Here is a 16,102-nt window from a genome sequence, read left to right as displayed (position 1 = left end):
ACGCTGTTGGCCAAGGGTTATCTGGCCTGCAGACATATTTATGCTGAGGAGATCTCACACCATGTGGCTATGGCAACTGTAGAACATTCTAGTTGCACATGAGGTGAGAGGGGCACAGACTCCAGGCATGGTGAACTTAGCAAAGTCATGGGAGCTGATCCCACGGTTGGGGTGCTCCTTGCTCCTCCCTTTTATGGCCCCGAGGACATCAGTTTGATGGTTTCTCTGAAATGATCTGAGAGTTCTCACACCCAAACTCTGTGTCCTTCTGCTCAGGGGGACAGGAGCCCTGCACCTGGTAGCCACTGCAAGGGCACCAATAGCATTTCTCTCATTACTTCTCGCCCAAATGGTTAGCTCTCAGCAGCCTCTCTTGATACAGCCTGGATTAGGGTCTAGTTCAGGGGCAGAAACTTCCCTCTTCGGCTTCTCTGGGCCTCTATGACCCCACACTATGCTAACTGCGTGCCGAGGCTCTAGTATGGACCAGGAAGAGAAGGATGGGCTCCTGAGGAAAGTGAAGTGTCCCTGCCCCTAGCGAGACATGCCTGCTCACGTGTGAGTTAACTCGAGGAAACAAAGTTAAACAGTCCCATCCTTCATCACATCAGCTAAACTTCAGGTGCCCCGTAATGCATGTTTACAACACAGAACATTTTCATCCTCACAGACAGCTCCCCTGGGCACCTGTTCTGAGCCTGGCAGAGGGGCTGCTCATGGACCCCATCTAACCCAGACTGTTTCCACCACAGTTGGGATCTCAGGTTGATCCGTGCGCAGGTGAGAGCTATCTTGATCCTGTGGAGACAGGGAAGTGCCCTATGAGGGGGCATCCTTCCTCTCGCTGAAGGGTAGCAGCTGTGCTCAAGGTCTTGTTGAAGCGCTCTGATTCCAGGGAGCCCAGGGCAGGTCTGAGGATCTGGACACAGAGCAGGTGATGCCGGGTGATCCAGCCTGGCCTCCGCTGGAGCCCCATGCGCAAGGGAGGCCCTCTCTCTAACAACCCGCGGGTCATGTTTGTGTCTCTATAGAATGGAGCCTGGAGACCATATTTGAGGTCAGCTCAGAGGAGGAAGACTCTCCAGGTAGGGAACTACACTCAGGTAGGAACCAAGGGGAGAGGGTTCCTGGGAACAGGCAGGTTACAGCAGCTGCTTTGTAGACCGAGAGTGGGAGGTAGGAAATCAGAAAGATGAAGTCTATGCATTAGGGGATTTCTTCCTGTTTTTCAGCCGTGGAGAGATTTTATTTTTTAGAGAGAGTGAAGGATTGGCGGGGAGGGGCCATGGGAGAGGGAGAAGGAGACTCCAGGCTGAGCCAGGAACCTAATGCAGGCCTGCTCCCAGGGATCAGAAACCCAGCTGACTGCAGACATTGAAATGACTGAGCCACCCAGATTCAGTCTCTGTTTTGTTCTTTTCCTGTAATGGTAGGTTCTTTTGAAATAATAGAAGTAGTCTACCTCTAGGCTTTGAAGGTGCTCTGTTTGTAAGCCTCTTTTCTTATTTGATATTTACGATTCTCTTTCCTAAAGGGCAGTGAGGCTGCATTCCTCACTGCCAAGCATGAGAGCCTTTGGAGACCCTTGTAGACTGGTGGGAATTCCAGAGGCCTGCGTGAAGGCTGCTGAGCTGGTCGCACACCCTGGCACTCGAGGGTCCCACTGAGCTGTTTCCTAGACGACCAGGCCCAGGACAGGGGCTGTAGAAGTGGGACCATGGTCTCTGCTCCTGTCTGATCCCGTTGCTCCAGCCACATGGCGATGGACCTGCTCCCGACATCATAGTCACAGACCACCCTTGGATCTTCCCTCAACCTGCTTGGGGCCTCCCCCAGCCCTGCCAGGGCTTGGGAGCTTGGCACGATTGCTGGCAAGTGCTGGTGTTTATATAGCTGTGCTCGCTGTGGAACCCTGTCCCCACACTGACAGCCTAGGGGAATTTGGACACGTCATTTTCTCTCTCCTGTCACATTCATCTCTTCTCTGGGCTAGGACACTTATGGGCTATAGTAACACTCAAGTATGACTCCAGTGCCTATGATCAGCCCAGGCATAGGGCAGTACCTTTATTGCCCAGTTGCCTGTCACACTCATGCCCAGCACAACCCAGGCCCATGGAAACCAACCACCTCCATGCTAGCTGGTTTGGCTCCCTGATCAACTGAGGGACTAGGGAGGATGACAGTATACCCATCATTATTGCTCCACTGTTGCCATTTCACAGAACAATCTGCTTGTTGGAGGTGAGACGAGAAGGGAAAGAAAAATTCATGATTCAGGGAAGGATGAGGGAGCGTAGCAGGAGGGAGCAGAGGAAGGCTAGAAATCATGGGGACAGAAAGTCATGGGCAGCACCTTCGCTGCCTCTTGAAAGAAAGGGATGACAAGCATTGCTTCTAGGTCCCAGTTATGAAATCCGAGGGCTGAGAAAGGCCCAGAGACCCTGGAGGACTTCATTATCAGTGGGTTAAGGGGATCATGGTTCTGGGGCTGGTGAGATGGGGGGACTGCAGAGCTGAGGAGAGAAATTGAGTTTTGGGGTCAGGGACATGACCTGGGAGAAGGGGCCTGAGTCCTCACCTCAGCCTGACTGTCCCCTTTCCGTTCCCAAGGCATGGCCATGTCTGTTGCCATCGCTCCGCACAGAGAAGACTATTTCGCAGACTGGGAAGACTCAGAACAATAGATCCGCAATCTGTGTGCCATTATTTCCTCTTTCATCCCGTTATACTCTTTTCTTTCCTTTTCTTTTCTTTTGGTAATGAATTATTTTCATTTGAGAGAGACTGAGATCACGTGAGGGGGCAAGGGGCAGAAGGAGAGAGAGAGAGAATCCCAGGCAGATTACCCACTGAGTGCAGAGCCTGACAGGGGACTCGAATGCACGACTCTGAGACCATGGCCTCAGCTAAAATCAGCACTCACACACATCACCAGCTGAAGAAACCAGGCACCCCTCTTCTCTCTTATTGATAACCTCCTTTTGGTAGCTTTGGCTACTTTCCTCTTTCCTGCTTTTTATGATTCTCATCCTATAGGACCTGGGCTTATGCAGGCACTCGATGTTCTTGGATCTTCAAACCTATAGTCTCTGTCCTCAGCCCTGCTCAACAACTTCCTCAGCATTTTCCTGGTTTCTGGTCCCCAGTCTGCATGAAAAAGCGAGTGCACAAATGGGCCATAGGCAGACCGAACATGAAGCTCGGTTTCTGACCACAACCAATCCAGGACCCAATCCTTGGTGTCAGCCGAGCAAGCAGCCTTACTATGTATGTCAGACTTGTAAGGAGGTTGGCTGCTGTATCTGGCAAAAGGCCAGGAATCTGCACCAGATGCCGCAGAACGATGGTCCCAAATGGCCGTAGTTCTCTCTGAGAGCTTCCCTAACTCTGGTCCCCACTCCCCACCTAGGTCCGAGGGACCAGAAAACATCAAGTAGGGACCCTTAACAACCACATAGGATACCTCACTTCTAGACAGCTCACTGAGGCTCTCTGTGCCAATAGGCTCCCATCGGGCATAGCTGAGGCCTTCCCTTTTCCCCACTAGTGTGAGTTCTCACTCTTCTGCTTGATGTGGAGTCTCTGCCAAATGCACATAATGGTGGCTAGACTCCCTTGCTCTAGCAAGCTCTGATATTTTTGCCTGTTGTCATTTGATTGGCCTTTCTTTACAGGACAGGTCATCCCAGAGGTCCCGCCGAGACCCTGTCTGAGTTGCCGTTGCTCAAAACCACAGCTTTCCAGCCAGTTTGGCACCCACAAGGCACCCTGAGCCTTGCTGCCTGCAGGTTGTTGAGTCTGTGAGGACCTGGTGAGTGAGCACTGCATCTGAAATTGGCTCTCTTGCAGTGAGTTCCTAGGCTGTTGACACTCAGGCTGGCACCTGGGCCTTGTTTTGGGGTCCCCTTTTTTATGGCCTCCTTGGTGGAATCAGACCATTCCTTTTTGTCCGCTTTTGGTTACAATGTCCTTTTGTAATGTACCTTTTGGTATGCTGTCCTTTTGGTCACAATGTTGTGTTGTGCTGTGCAAACCTGTTGTGAGTCATAAGAAGAAGAATCAGAGCTTGGAACCATGTATAGGCACTTGTGAATCTTGTCTGAGCCAGCCTCAGAGACCAGGGAGATTGATGATCTCAACAGATTGTCATCCACCGGGAAGAACTGAGCTGAAGGTCCCCAATCAAACCAGCTGAAGTTCTCCCACTACGTCAACGTTGGGTCCCGGGAGTATCCTCTCTGGGTTCCCACTGGGTGGAAAGTCCAGACTGATGGGTCTGTGTTCAGACGTGGCCAACTGTCATTTTGGGGGGCTCAAGACATGAGATATACAAATGTTCTCTTTTGACCAACCATCACCACTTCTCTTCAGAATCCTCTAAACGTAAACTCTCTCTTCTCCCAGAAAACAAAAATGTCTGCTTCCTGTATGTATTTTCCTCGCAATCTCAGTTCTTATTCCCTACCACTTCGCCAATGATGATTTGGGACTTCAGGGCCAACTCTGGACAACCTGATTTGACAATATCGTTCATTGGAGAAGCAGGTATGTAACACACAAGATATTGGGTCAAGGGACCCATCTAGTTCTTTGTTCATTTTGTATACACTTAGTTGAAATACTACTTCTCGTTGTCCATAAACAGCTTGCTGCCATTCACCCAGAATGACCCCATTACTCCTTTTTATCTTATTATAATCACTATACTAATTATTATCCTTGTTAAGTCAGAACATACCCTATGCCACTCCTCTCTGTGCTTCTGACTGCAGGATGTGCCATCCATGCCTGGACCCCATGGGAAATCCTTCTGGGAAATTCAGATTTCATCAAATGAAATGAATCACCAAGACTGGAAATTCCAGCTCCTGGGTGAGCTCCAAAAGGCTGCGACTTTTGGTTATTCAGGCACACGACTTGCAGGATTTACTATTTATGCCACAAATTAGAACAACGTTCCCTTTATTGGAAACTGCATACATAAGAAAGCCTGTAAGAAACTGATCTCTAATTTTGGGAAAATTGACTCATAATACAATTTATGTCCCCGATGGAATACAGGTCAGTCTCACCCTATTGGTGGCATAGTGATTTTCGTGCCATTGCTGTAGATTTCTTGTTGGCAGGAGGTAGTGGTATTTGTGTTAATGTTTACACCTTTTGTGCTTGGCCCCATAAAGTAAGACAGGTAGAACATCTCTGAAATGCCTTAAGGAAGAAGCTGTTTGGCATTAAGGTTGATCCTCATGGCTTAGGGGATTTGTTGTCTTGGTCTGGGTTGGGCAATAGGGGTTCCTGTTTGGAAGCACCCTATATAGATTCTTAACATGTTCTTGTGTGTTTTGTTGGTCTTCCTAGTGGTCATAGTGCTGGTCCACTGTGTTCTGGCCAGAGTCTTACAAGCATCTATACAGATGTTCTGTCATCACATGCATGGTCAAGAAGACCTTCCAATACAGTTGCCTATGAAGATGACTAGACCAGTGGCAGCGGTGAAGTGTGGGACCTCTGGTCTTCTCTGACTGGGCCAACCTCTCCCAAGTGAGATAAGGCCCAAATGGGGACAGACACGTGGAAGACACGAATGGGCAGTGCCATGACCATACATAACAATAGGTCTCTGGGGGCGCCTGGGTGGCTCAGCGGGTTAAGCCTCTGCCTTCAGCTCAGGTGATGATCTCAGCGTCCTGGGATCAAGCCCCACATCGGGCTCTCTGCTCAGTGGGGAGCCTGCTTCCTTCTCTCTCGCTGCCTGCCTCTCTGCCTACTTGTGATCTCTCTGTCAGATAAATTAATAAAATCTTTAAAAAAAGAAAAAATCGGTCTCTGGCCTGAAGTGTGTAGCCCAGGAAATCAACCCATTATCTACAGTTTTCTCCTTTGAAGGCATCAGACCACTATCTGGGGCATCTGGCCTGGAAAGCTAACCAATAACCTCTATAGCAATTGGCCCCAAATGACCAGGACATGATTTGTAACTGAGTCTGTGCCTGCTTTTTCCCCTATATGCACCTGAGGCCCAGCAGATACAATAGCCCTGACAAAGACATGGGAAGCCATGCTTCTAGACCACCGTCTATAGCTTCCTTATGCCAAGAGTCTCTAATTGGGGCATCCCTGAAGCCTTCCTTCTGGCTGTACAATGTTTCCCTACTCCTATGCTGCCTTTGAATCTCTGCCCAAATGCCAGTGATAGTGGCTGACTCCCCAGGCATGGAGCTGGGCTAAGTCAGGTGTACTAGGCCCACCCTGCTCTAAGGGAACCCTGCGAAGACTGGTTCTGGCCCAGGTACTACCCACACTGGTGTTTTCCTGATTTGGGTCGCTCTGGACATGCACAATTCCTCTTCCCTTTCAACTTCCAAGATTGCTCCAGCAAGGGTCTGCCTCCAGATGTTCCCTTGCCTTTTTCTTCAGCTTTAGAAATATGAAGACTGCGGCATGACACAACCATGTGGAGTTGCTGAATAAGATTCTGGACGTCTGGGGCATAGTGTGGGCAGAATTTTAGATCTGAAGTGGGGCCATGGTAATTCAGAACGTTTGGAACTGATGAGCATCGAGTTTTCCTGAATGCAAGAGAAAATAGGAAAATAGGTCTGGTGACCCTTGGTGAGTATCCTGGGGAGCGAGTCTGCAGGTTGTGGGTATGGAAGGGCCCCTCTAAGAGGAGATGGGACAAGTCCCCTGCCCTGTAAGGAAATAGTGATGGAGAAAGTCTGTAGAGACATGATCTGGGAGATGCTTTGCAATGAAGGAGTGGGAAATTTGCCCACTCAGAGCCAGTGCAGCCCCTGCTGACTCTCAGCCAGGCCTTAGTCCAGGCTATTTGTACACTTGCTCAGACCAACAAGCGGTAAGACACTGAAGGTCACAGGTTTGATTTTCCCAGGTGTGTTCACAGTAACTGGTCAGCCAGGGTTGGTCAGTAAAAGGAATCTAATTCTTGCGGAGCCATCCTGTGACAGTTGGTTTGGAATGTCCCATGTTCTCAGTAGTTGAACTGTTGAGCAGACCGCTCACTGGCCACTAAGTGTGGTCAGCTGGTCCCTAGGAAGGCTCCATGTGAGACAGCTGGTCATGTGAACCCTGCGGGAGGATGGCCACAGTGGGTTTTCCACTGGCACTTCAGAGGGGCTTCCCTTGGAGGTAACGGTCTTGTGTTTTGGGTCTGGGATGGAAACCTAGAGGTGGGAGGCTGAGTGAGCATTTGGACTTTTCTGTTGGCTCAGGCACCTCCTCCAGCAGGAGTGTCCAAGAAAGAGACTTGGTTGTGGGCGACAGGGCATGATCTCACATGCCCCGGGAAGGTCTCTCATGTTCAGGGATCTCTCTTCCCAGGGAACCAACTCTATTCCTGTCCTGGACCCATCCTCATCTGTATGGTAACTCCTGGCATGTCAATTTATCTCTGTACATTTCAGGGCCTTCACTGTACAATGTGGCTTACAGCCCCTCTCTGCGCCAACCCCAACACCTCAAAAGGGCCCACCTGGGGATTACAGGAGATGGCAACAGGTATCGTCCACGAGCTGTGAAACATCATTCCCATGTGAAAGCTAAGAGGAAGCTTCCTTCCTCCCTGCTGTGGAGCCGTCCAAATCCCCTCTCTGGATTCAACCAGTACCAAGTGTCTACTTTTTTCCTGTCCCTCAGGGATTGAACACTAGGGCAATTAGGAAACACCAGTCATCTATTTTTTCTTAAGGCTTTCCTTGTGTTTAATTGTGTTGGGCCTCATAATATCATACTGATAAGTAGGCCATATTCACATTTCAACATCTCAGGGAAATGAAACACAGAGGGGTCTATGTAACATTCTGCATACTCCTGGCTTCTAAATGGAGTCGGACCTGAAGCCTTAAGTCATGCATACTGCCCATTGCTGCATTTCTACAATGCCTCCATCAAATGAAGGTATGCGCCCACAGGACCTAGCTGTCAGGTGTTCTTAGTGCACCCCCAACTGCAAAAGCTCCAGAAGTCTAACTTGGATTCAGGAGGCTCTACTGAGCAGGCAGCAGGTGAATAATGGGATGAAAGGATTGAACTAGGAATAGGTTCTCCCCCATTTCCCTGGGTTCTTCTGCCAGCAAGATGTCCACAGTTCTCTCTATTATGATGCATTTCCCAGCATCTTGCCACAAGGACTAAGAAGAAATAAATGTTCACGTGACGTGAAGAATATCAACTGGCCTGAAGCAGTGATTCAGGAAACCTCACATCTGGCCAAACAACGGGAGGCCCCCTATAGATGACCCACTTGAAGGTACTGTGGAAACACACACTTTAGGTTCATTTAAGAATAATGAGTCTATTTTAATCAGTGACCCATATTTAAGACAAAACTATGAGATGTTCAGCCACATTCCTCTCTCCTGTATGCAAGGGTAGATGATCCAGTCAATCAGTAGTGCCTCTCACTCTAGACATCAAGATACACTCTGACTCCAGAATGGGCTCCTGTTGAACAGTGAACAACATCTCTAGCCAACGTGCTGACCTTTAGTTGTTTTCTTCCTCTTTGGTCTACATTCTTTGTTTTTCTTATGTTCAATTAGCCACCATAGAGTACATCTTTAGTTTTTGATGCAGTGTTCAATGACTCATTGCATATAACACCCAGTGCTCATCACCACATGTGTCCCCCTTAATACCCATCACCCCGATACCTCCTCTTCTCCCCTCCCCTCACCCTTCTGTAACCCTCAGTTTTTTTCAGGAATCCAGAGTCTCTCATGGCTTGTCTTCCTCTCTGATTTTTTCCCATTCAGTTTTCCCTCCCTCCCCCTATGGTCCTCTGCACTATTACTTTTTTTTTTTCCTTTTTTAAAGCTTTACTGTGTTGTTAGTCATTATACAATATGTCATTAGATTTGATGCAGCATTCCAAGATTTATTTTTTATGTATATCACCCAGTAACCCATACAATACGTGCCCTCCTTACTACTATCCACCAGGCTCATGCATCCCCCAACCCTCCCCTCCAAAACCCTCAGTTTGTTTCTCAAGGTCCACAGTCCCTTTTTTTTTTTGCTCCTTTTCGTGAACAGAACAAAATCATGTATTACCCATCTATGTGCCAGAACACACACTGAACCCTACCTTTTGGGGAGTATTGAAAATACTTCATCTAGAAAAGTATTGATTGTATGTATTTCCCTCCACCCGTCCACTCTTCCAGAAATGCTGTGTTGAAAATACAGTGATTTGTTTCTCATAATTACTCATGAAGACCCTGTTTTTCCCACACATAGTGACTGGTAATTGGTCAGTGAGTTCACAAAGGTCGAGAGATAACGAAGTACCTAGCCTTAGCTACACACAGAGAAAAAGCAGATCAAACACATAGATGGTGAGAGAATGACATAGTTTGATTAGTATGTGCTTAGGGAAATACGACTTTGGAAAATGGAATTTGTGTTAACACTGCTTTTGATTTCCTCTGGGACCCATGTTAAACTTTGTTCTAGAAATGTCTGGTGACTCAGGATGGTAGAAATGGGTAGGGATGGTGTTTTCAATCAAGAATAGGACCCCTATTTATTCTCAATATGTGTTTCTTTCCCCCTCTTCACCCTAAAGTTGGGCTGGTGACTCTATTTAGGGGGCTGGTCACCTCCCCTCATGTCATTTATTTTCAAAAACAGAGGGATAATGTATGAGACCAGAGTTCAACTTTGGAAAGAAAGTGTTTCCTCTCACGTACCACATTTTTCTGTGAATAGGCACCTGTCTGGACAGCAGGAGTTGGCCACTGTGCAGCTGCAGTGACTCTGAAAGGTCTATGATGACACCATTACCATGTCGACAGAGAGATACACCTCCGCTGTCCTGTCCAACGGTCCCTCTTTGAGCTGAGTGAGTCATTGAGACACGTACAGCTCTCAAGGATGGGAAACGGGATCGGAAATACTTTGTGTGGCTGCTGTTGTGGTATGTTCTTACAGATCTCCTGACTGCTGTTTGCTGCTAACCAGATAGTTCACTCTTCCTCCAACGATCTTCTCATCAGTGAAAATTTTCTCTCTCCAACTTGTCATTCAGGGTTATACAAATGTTTTATAGTTTAGTTTTATCCCTTGATTTCTATTTTTGGTTATTCTACCAAGCTAGCTGCCTTGACTTTTGTCCTCCGTTGTGAAAAATATACTCCTCCCTTTGATATCCTGTACCCCACCCCGACACACTAGGTTCCCCTAGGGGAGATAGTACGGAAATGTCTATATTCATTTACGTTTTTTTAACGTCCAAAATTATATATTCACATTCCTCCTTTCTGAAAGTGAGAGTGAACCCAGAATGGTCGATATGGAGGTTATTTACGATTGTTTTATCCATGTTTTACAATGTCTTCCTCTACCCTTTATCTTAAAATGGGTATGGATTTCAGGATTTGGGGGACATGTTGGTTTGTTCCTAGAAATGGGTGCCCCAACGACACCCAAAGAATAGGAGAGTCTACATTTCACTTATGACCCCCAAGCAGATGTTTCCCTTTCTCCTTTGGGTGTTATCCAAAATTACTTCTTCTAGGTGATATGCTGTCTAGGTGATACGCTATCCCCCATCCCTATCAGTTCCTAAGAAGTAAGCATGGTGAAACTCTAAGGACATTATGTCCTCAGTTACGCAATGAATAGCCAGTCTTTCAACTATGGTGAAAGACGGCTAATTGGTTAATGAATTGTGTTAATGAGTGATCGATACCCAAGCACATAGATTGTTAGGAATGCACAAAGAAAAATGGGTGATGTCGACCATGAGTAGAGACAAACTTTACATGTATGTGGATAAACATGTACACTTGCCCATAGGATGGTAGCTTGAGAGCAGAAAGAGTCTTCATTAGAGTGGTTTCAATGGAACGTGTTTGTTAGTTCTCTTGACCTTTCCTCCAGATCTGGAAGCTGTGAAATTCTCAGATCTCAGACAAGATCTATACCCTCTAATGAGCCTCCAGGACCATGTGAGATGCATTAATTCAGTTAATGCTCATCACGCACATATTGGATGGTTGGATTACTCTCCGTATTTCCCAGGTGGATGAACATAGGCATAGGGATGAATGTGACCAGGTTCATAGTCTCCTATGTAAAGGAGCCAGGAGGTGAACCCAGGCCTGTAGTCCAAGGGCTCGTGCTCGAACTACTGAACTGAACTGCACTGATTACTCAAACATGGGATCATTAGTGTCTGTGTATAGAGCTGTAGTCTCAGTGTGTACGTCAGGAATTACCTGAGCCAAGGGAAATCCCAAGCACTGTTTAGCATTATGAGAGCATCTCAGGGGTCACATAGCCCACCGAAACCCTGAGCCCCACAAGTACAGACCTTGCCATAGTCTTTAATAAGAAAGGGACATAGAATGCCTGGTCAGTTCAAAGATTTTGAGGGTTTGGAGGCACCCTTTAGGACAACCCAGTCAAACTCTGTTTTAATGCTGGGCTACTCCTCAGTCCAGTCAGAACTGAGGAGACTCTTTCATCGTATTTGATGGCATTGCCAGTATGAGTAAGTCCTAGTAATGCAGAAATCCTGTGAGCCCAGGGACACTCCTGGGACAAAGAAAGGGACTCAGAAAACCGGTTCATGATGAGCCTTCTCTCCACCACCCTCACTGACATTGCCTTGTAGAGCTGAGATAGAGAGTGGTCAGTGTCATGGCATGGTCCCTTGTCAGGGCATGGCACAAATAGAATAAGAATAGGGAGCATAATGGGCGGTTCCTGGCTGACTCAGTCAGGGGACCATTTGACTCTTGATCTCACGGTCATGAGTTCAGTCCCCATGTTGGGCATGGAGCCTACTAAAAAAAAAAAAGAAGAAGAAGAAGAAGAAGAATTGGGGACCTAGTGTAGGATAACATTCTCACTATAAGCCCTAAAAATTGCTTGAATGCTGTGAATTACACACTTTAGGGTCACTGAACTATAAGAACTCAAATGCTCGTAACAGCCTGGTGTCCATCGTCCTTGTTTTGACAGGCTTGTCCAGCAGGGTCAGGGAGTGTCCATGCTCCAGTGGGGACCTTGCCTCCTTAAAGTGCTCTCCCGTTGTTGGCTAGTAAGTGCAAGCATGGAGAGAGTCCATGCTCAATGAATATATACACCTGGCATCACACAGCAAGACCAGAAGGAAATCAACATAGAACTAAGAATGGTGTTTGGTTTTTCAATGATAGGCCTTCATTATTTACAAATTGTCAACAACTGGTGCGTTTCCTCACCAAGGACCAAGCAATCTGGTTGCTTCCTAACCAAGCAACAGAATGTCGTGCCTAGATTTGAATCTAGTCTCTCAATGAAAGGTCACTAAATATCAGGTGCCAAGGAGTATAGAACAGAGGAGAGATAAATGCAAAAACAGGTCTGGTTGATCCTCAGGGAGTGTCATGAGAGGGGGAGCTTCACGAGGGAGGTGGGTTTAGAAGGGTCCCTCCTTATGGGTCCTTTGTATATTCCCTAGTTTTTGAAAGAAGATTTTATTTGAGGGGGAGAGAGAGAGAAAGGAACACTGGGTATGAGGAACGTGGGGAGGAGAAGAGGGACAAGCAGGCACCAAGCTGAGTGCAGAAGCAGAGGATGGGCTCGATCCCCAGACCCCGAGATCACGACATGACCCAACGTGAGACACTTAACCCACTGAGCCACACAGGTGCCCCAGAGGGGTTCCCCTCAAAGGAGGTGGGACTTGGTACCCTGCCACTGCAGGGTGTAGAGAAGGTGAGGTGTCTATAGAGACTGCATGTGGGCAGGGAGGAAGGTGCCCACTGAGAGCTTGTGCAGCCACTGTTCACTCTGAGCCAGCCAGCCCTTTGTCCAGGCTGTTTGGAGACTTACCCAAATCAATAACCAAGGAGACAATGAAGGTCCCAGGCTTGATTTATTCAACCACCAAAGCACTAGCACAGGGGGCCATTTTCCCAGTTAACTGGCAGGAACAGCTCAGCCAGGCTTAGTCCTTTGAAGGGAAGCAGATTCTTGGTAGAGACATCACGGGACAGTTGGTTTGGAATGTCCTGGCTTCTGAATGAGCTTGGGAGCCCAGCAGACCACTGGTCCCGGAGGGTGGTCTACTGGTCACAGGGAAGGCTCCACATGAGAGAGCTAGGAGAATGAATGCTGTAGGTGGCAGGCCCTTGGCTTCCCCTGGCCCTTCAGATGGGTTTCTCACGGAGCCATCTGCATTGTGTTCCAGGTTGGGGATTGAAACCTAGTGGTGGGAGGCTGAGTTAGGATTTGGACTGTTCCGTTGGCTCAGGCACCTCCTCCAGGGCATCAAGTATCTCCCACACTCCCACTTCCTGTAGGAGGATTTGAGAATGAGACTGAACTGAGGGAGCCCTGGTTCAGGACTGCAGGGCATGCATCATCTCAGGTGCCCTGGGCAGATCTCAGGTATTGAGGGACCTCTCTCCCCAAGGATTCGATTCCATTCCTGTCCCAGATTTCCCACTCCTCAGCATAGTCACTCTTGGCAAGTCACCAAACTCTCATTCTCAATGACAGTGTTGTTCTGTCTTTCTCTATAGCCTCACGCAGTGTCTGCTAGAGTTTTTCCCCTTTTTTCCCATGGTAGTAAAGGACACTTAAGCTACACTTAACCTACATTCCAACATTTTACTGATTTTCAAGCCTGGAATACAGAGTTGTTAATCCCAGGCCCCATGTGGCAAGGTCCATTTCCAGAACTCATTTCTTCCGTATCTTTGAAACTTTGTGTTATCATCAACATTCCCCTCTTTGCTCCTCCTCCCAGCCCCTATTCTACTGTCTGCTTCAACATATTGGACTATGTGAGGTGCCCCATAAAAGTGACACGATGCCATATTTGTCTCACTGGGTCTGGCTTATTTCACTTAAGATGATGTCCTCCAGGGCCATCCAGGTTGTCACAAATGTTGACAGTTCCTTCATTGCAGGTGGAAAATTGACCCAGATATAGGCCTGATGATGGAGACGTCGTATAAAAAATAGAACCGTCCAATGGATCCAATGAAGGTAGCATGGGAATTCATTCATGAACTGGATTCAAGAATAATTATTCTAGGAGCACCTGGGTGGTGTCCAACTCTTGATTTTGGCTCAGGTCATGATGCCAGGGGACTGAGCTTGAGCCCCATGTGGGGCTCCATGGTGGGTATGGAGCTGCTTAAGCTTCTCTCTCCAATTCCTATGCCCTTCCCCTGCTCACACTCTCTCTCTTTTGCAAAAAAAAAAAAAAAAAAAAAAAAAAAGAAAAAAGGAAAAGGAAAAAAAGAAGCTGTATCATTATCCTAGCTTGTGAGTGGCCCATACTTGAGACAAAGATACCAAGCCATATTATTTTTGTGAACATTTTATTTCAGCTGGTCACTCATGAGTTTATAACCACAAGAGTAAAATTGCATTTGCAACTCGAGTTTGGTCATGTTAAATGGTGGGTATAGTGAAGCTAACATTTGGACATGAGTGTGTTGTTAAACATTAGCCAAGAGATCTCTTCTTAATTTTTAATCAATAGACCTTATTACTTAGAATAGGTTTAGAGTATCATAACAAGTGAAGAGATAATCAAAAACATTTCCCTTGTCCCCCTTCTCCCACAGTGCACCATTTCCACAAGTATCCAAACCTTCATCATTGTGGAACATTCGTCACAAATAACAAACCAGCCTAGAGATATTATTCGCTGAATTCCACCATTGCTAGTAAGGTCTGCTCTGTGTTGTGCAGTAGTGTGGGTGTTGACAAATGGGTGAAGTCCTGTATCCACCATTTGTAGGGTAGGTTCACTGCCATAAACATCCTGTGTTTCATCCAGTAATGCCTTTACACTTTCTCTAGGTATCTGAGCATCCGCTGATGGTTTGTCATCGCTCTAGATTTCCTTTTTCCAGAATATGGTAGAGTTGGAACCGTAAGCCATGTTGCTTTTCCACACTGACAGCTTTCCCCTCAATCTATACAGTTACGATTCATTGATATCTTTACGTGACTTGACACGTGAATTCTTTTTCTTTTCTTTGTATTATTGTTTTAGATAGAGAAAGAGGGAAAGTATTAGGGGAGAGGAAGAGGAAAAAGGAGAGAGAAACATCAGCAGTTCCTCCACAGTATGGAGCTTGCCTGACGTGGGGCTGGAATTCCTGACCCCAAATCCTGACCTGAGCCAAAATCAACACTTGGGTGTTTAACTGCGAGAGCCAACTACATGCCCCGAAGGCTCAGCTCTTTTCGTTACAGAATCCTATTTCATGTTTGGTGGTACTGTTGGTTGTTTACCCATTCACCCTGTGAAGGACAACTTCGTTGCCTCTAGTTGTGTTCCTAAAGAAAGCTGATAGGAGCACTCCTGGGCCGGTTTTCATAGGAACATAATTTTTCAACTCAACTAGATAAATACCTAAGAGAGTGATGGCTGGATTAGACACAGCAAGGCTGTTATGCTTTGTTAGATGTGATAGAATTCACCAGTCCATCCATCTGGGGCCGGCACCTCCTTTCTGGGAAATGTATGAACTGTGGATTCAATGTCTTTGATATATGCCAATTCAGGCAATCTATTTCCCTTGTGTGGGTTTTGAGAGTTTCTGTTTTGGAAGGAATAGGCCTTTTTGTTTAAGCTCTCCTAGGATTTTTCCATGTATTACTTTACTTTTTTAAATTTGATTTTATTTTTCCAGTGCTCCAAGATTCATTGCTTATGCACCCTACCCAGTGGTCCAGGCAATACTACCCTCCTTAATCCCCACCACCAGGCTCACCTAACACCCATCTCCCTCCCCTCTATAACCCTGTTTGTATCTCAGAGTCCACAGTCTCTCATGGTTCATCTCCCCCTCTGATTTTTCCCAATTCACTTTTCCTTTCCTTTTCCTAATGTCCTCCATGTTATTCCTTATGCTCCACAGTAAGGGAAACCATATAATAATTGACACTGCTTGACTTATTTCTCACAGCATAATCTCCTCCAGTCCTGTCCATGTTGATACAAAAGTTGGGTATTCATCCTTTTTTTAAACAATTTTTATTTATTTTTTTAATTTATTTTCACTGTTCCAGAATTCATTGTTTATGCACCACACACAGTGCTCCATGCAATACGTGCCTTTCA

General features: G+C 46.8%; 1 long non-coding RNA gene across 1 annotated transcript; it reads left to right on the top strand.

Moving 5' to 3' along the window:
* The first annotated feature begins 6,937 nt into the window (after positions 1 to 6,937).
* On the top strand, positions 6,938 to 10,207 carry LOC125082361 (uncharacterized). Its single transcript, XR_007121956.1, has 3 exons — positions 6,938 to 7,152; positions 8,138 to 8,272; positions 9,733 to 10,207. It is a non-coding gene; the product is annotated as an uncharacterized LOC125082361 (long non-coding RNA).
* Positions 10,208 to 16,102: the final 5,895 nt, after the last annotated feature.

The sequence above is a fragment of the Lutra lutra genome, chromosome 12 (assembly GCF_902655055.1).
Source record: "Lutra lutra chromosome 12, mLutLut1.2, whole genome shotgun sequence".
Taxonomy (NCBI): domain Eukaryota; kingdom Metazoa; phylum Chordata; class Mammalia; order Carnivora; family Mustelidae; genus Lutra; species Lutra lutra.
The sequence above is the reverse complement of the archived record's forward strand: the minus strand, read 5'-3'. Positions and strand labels throughout refer to the sequence as shown.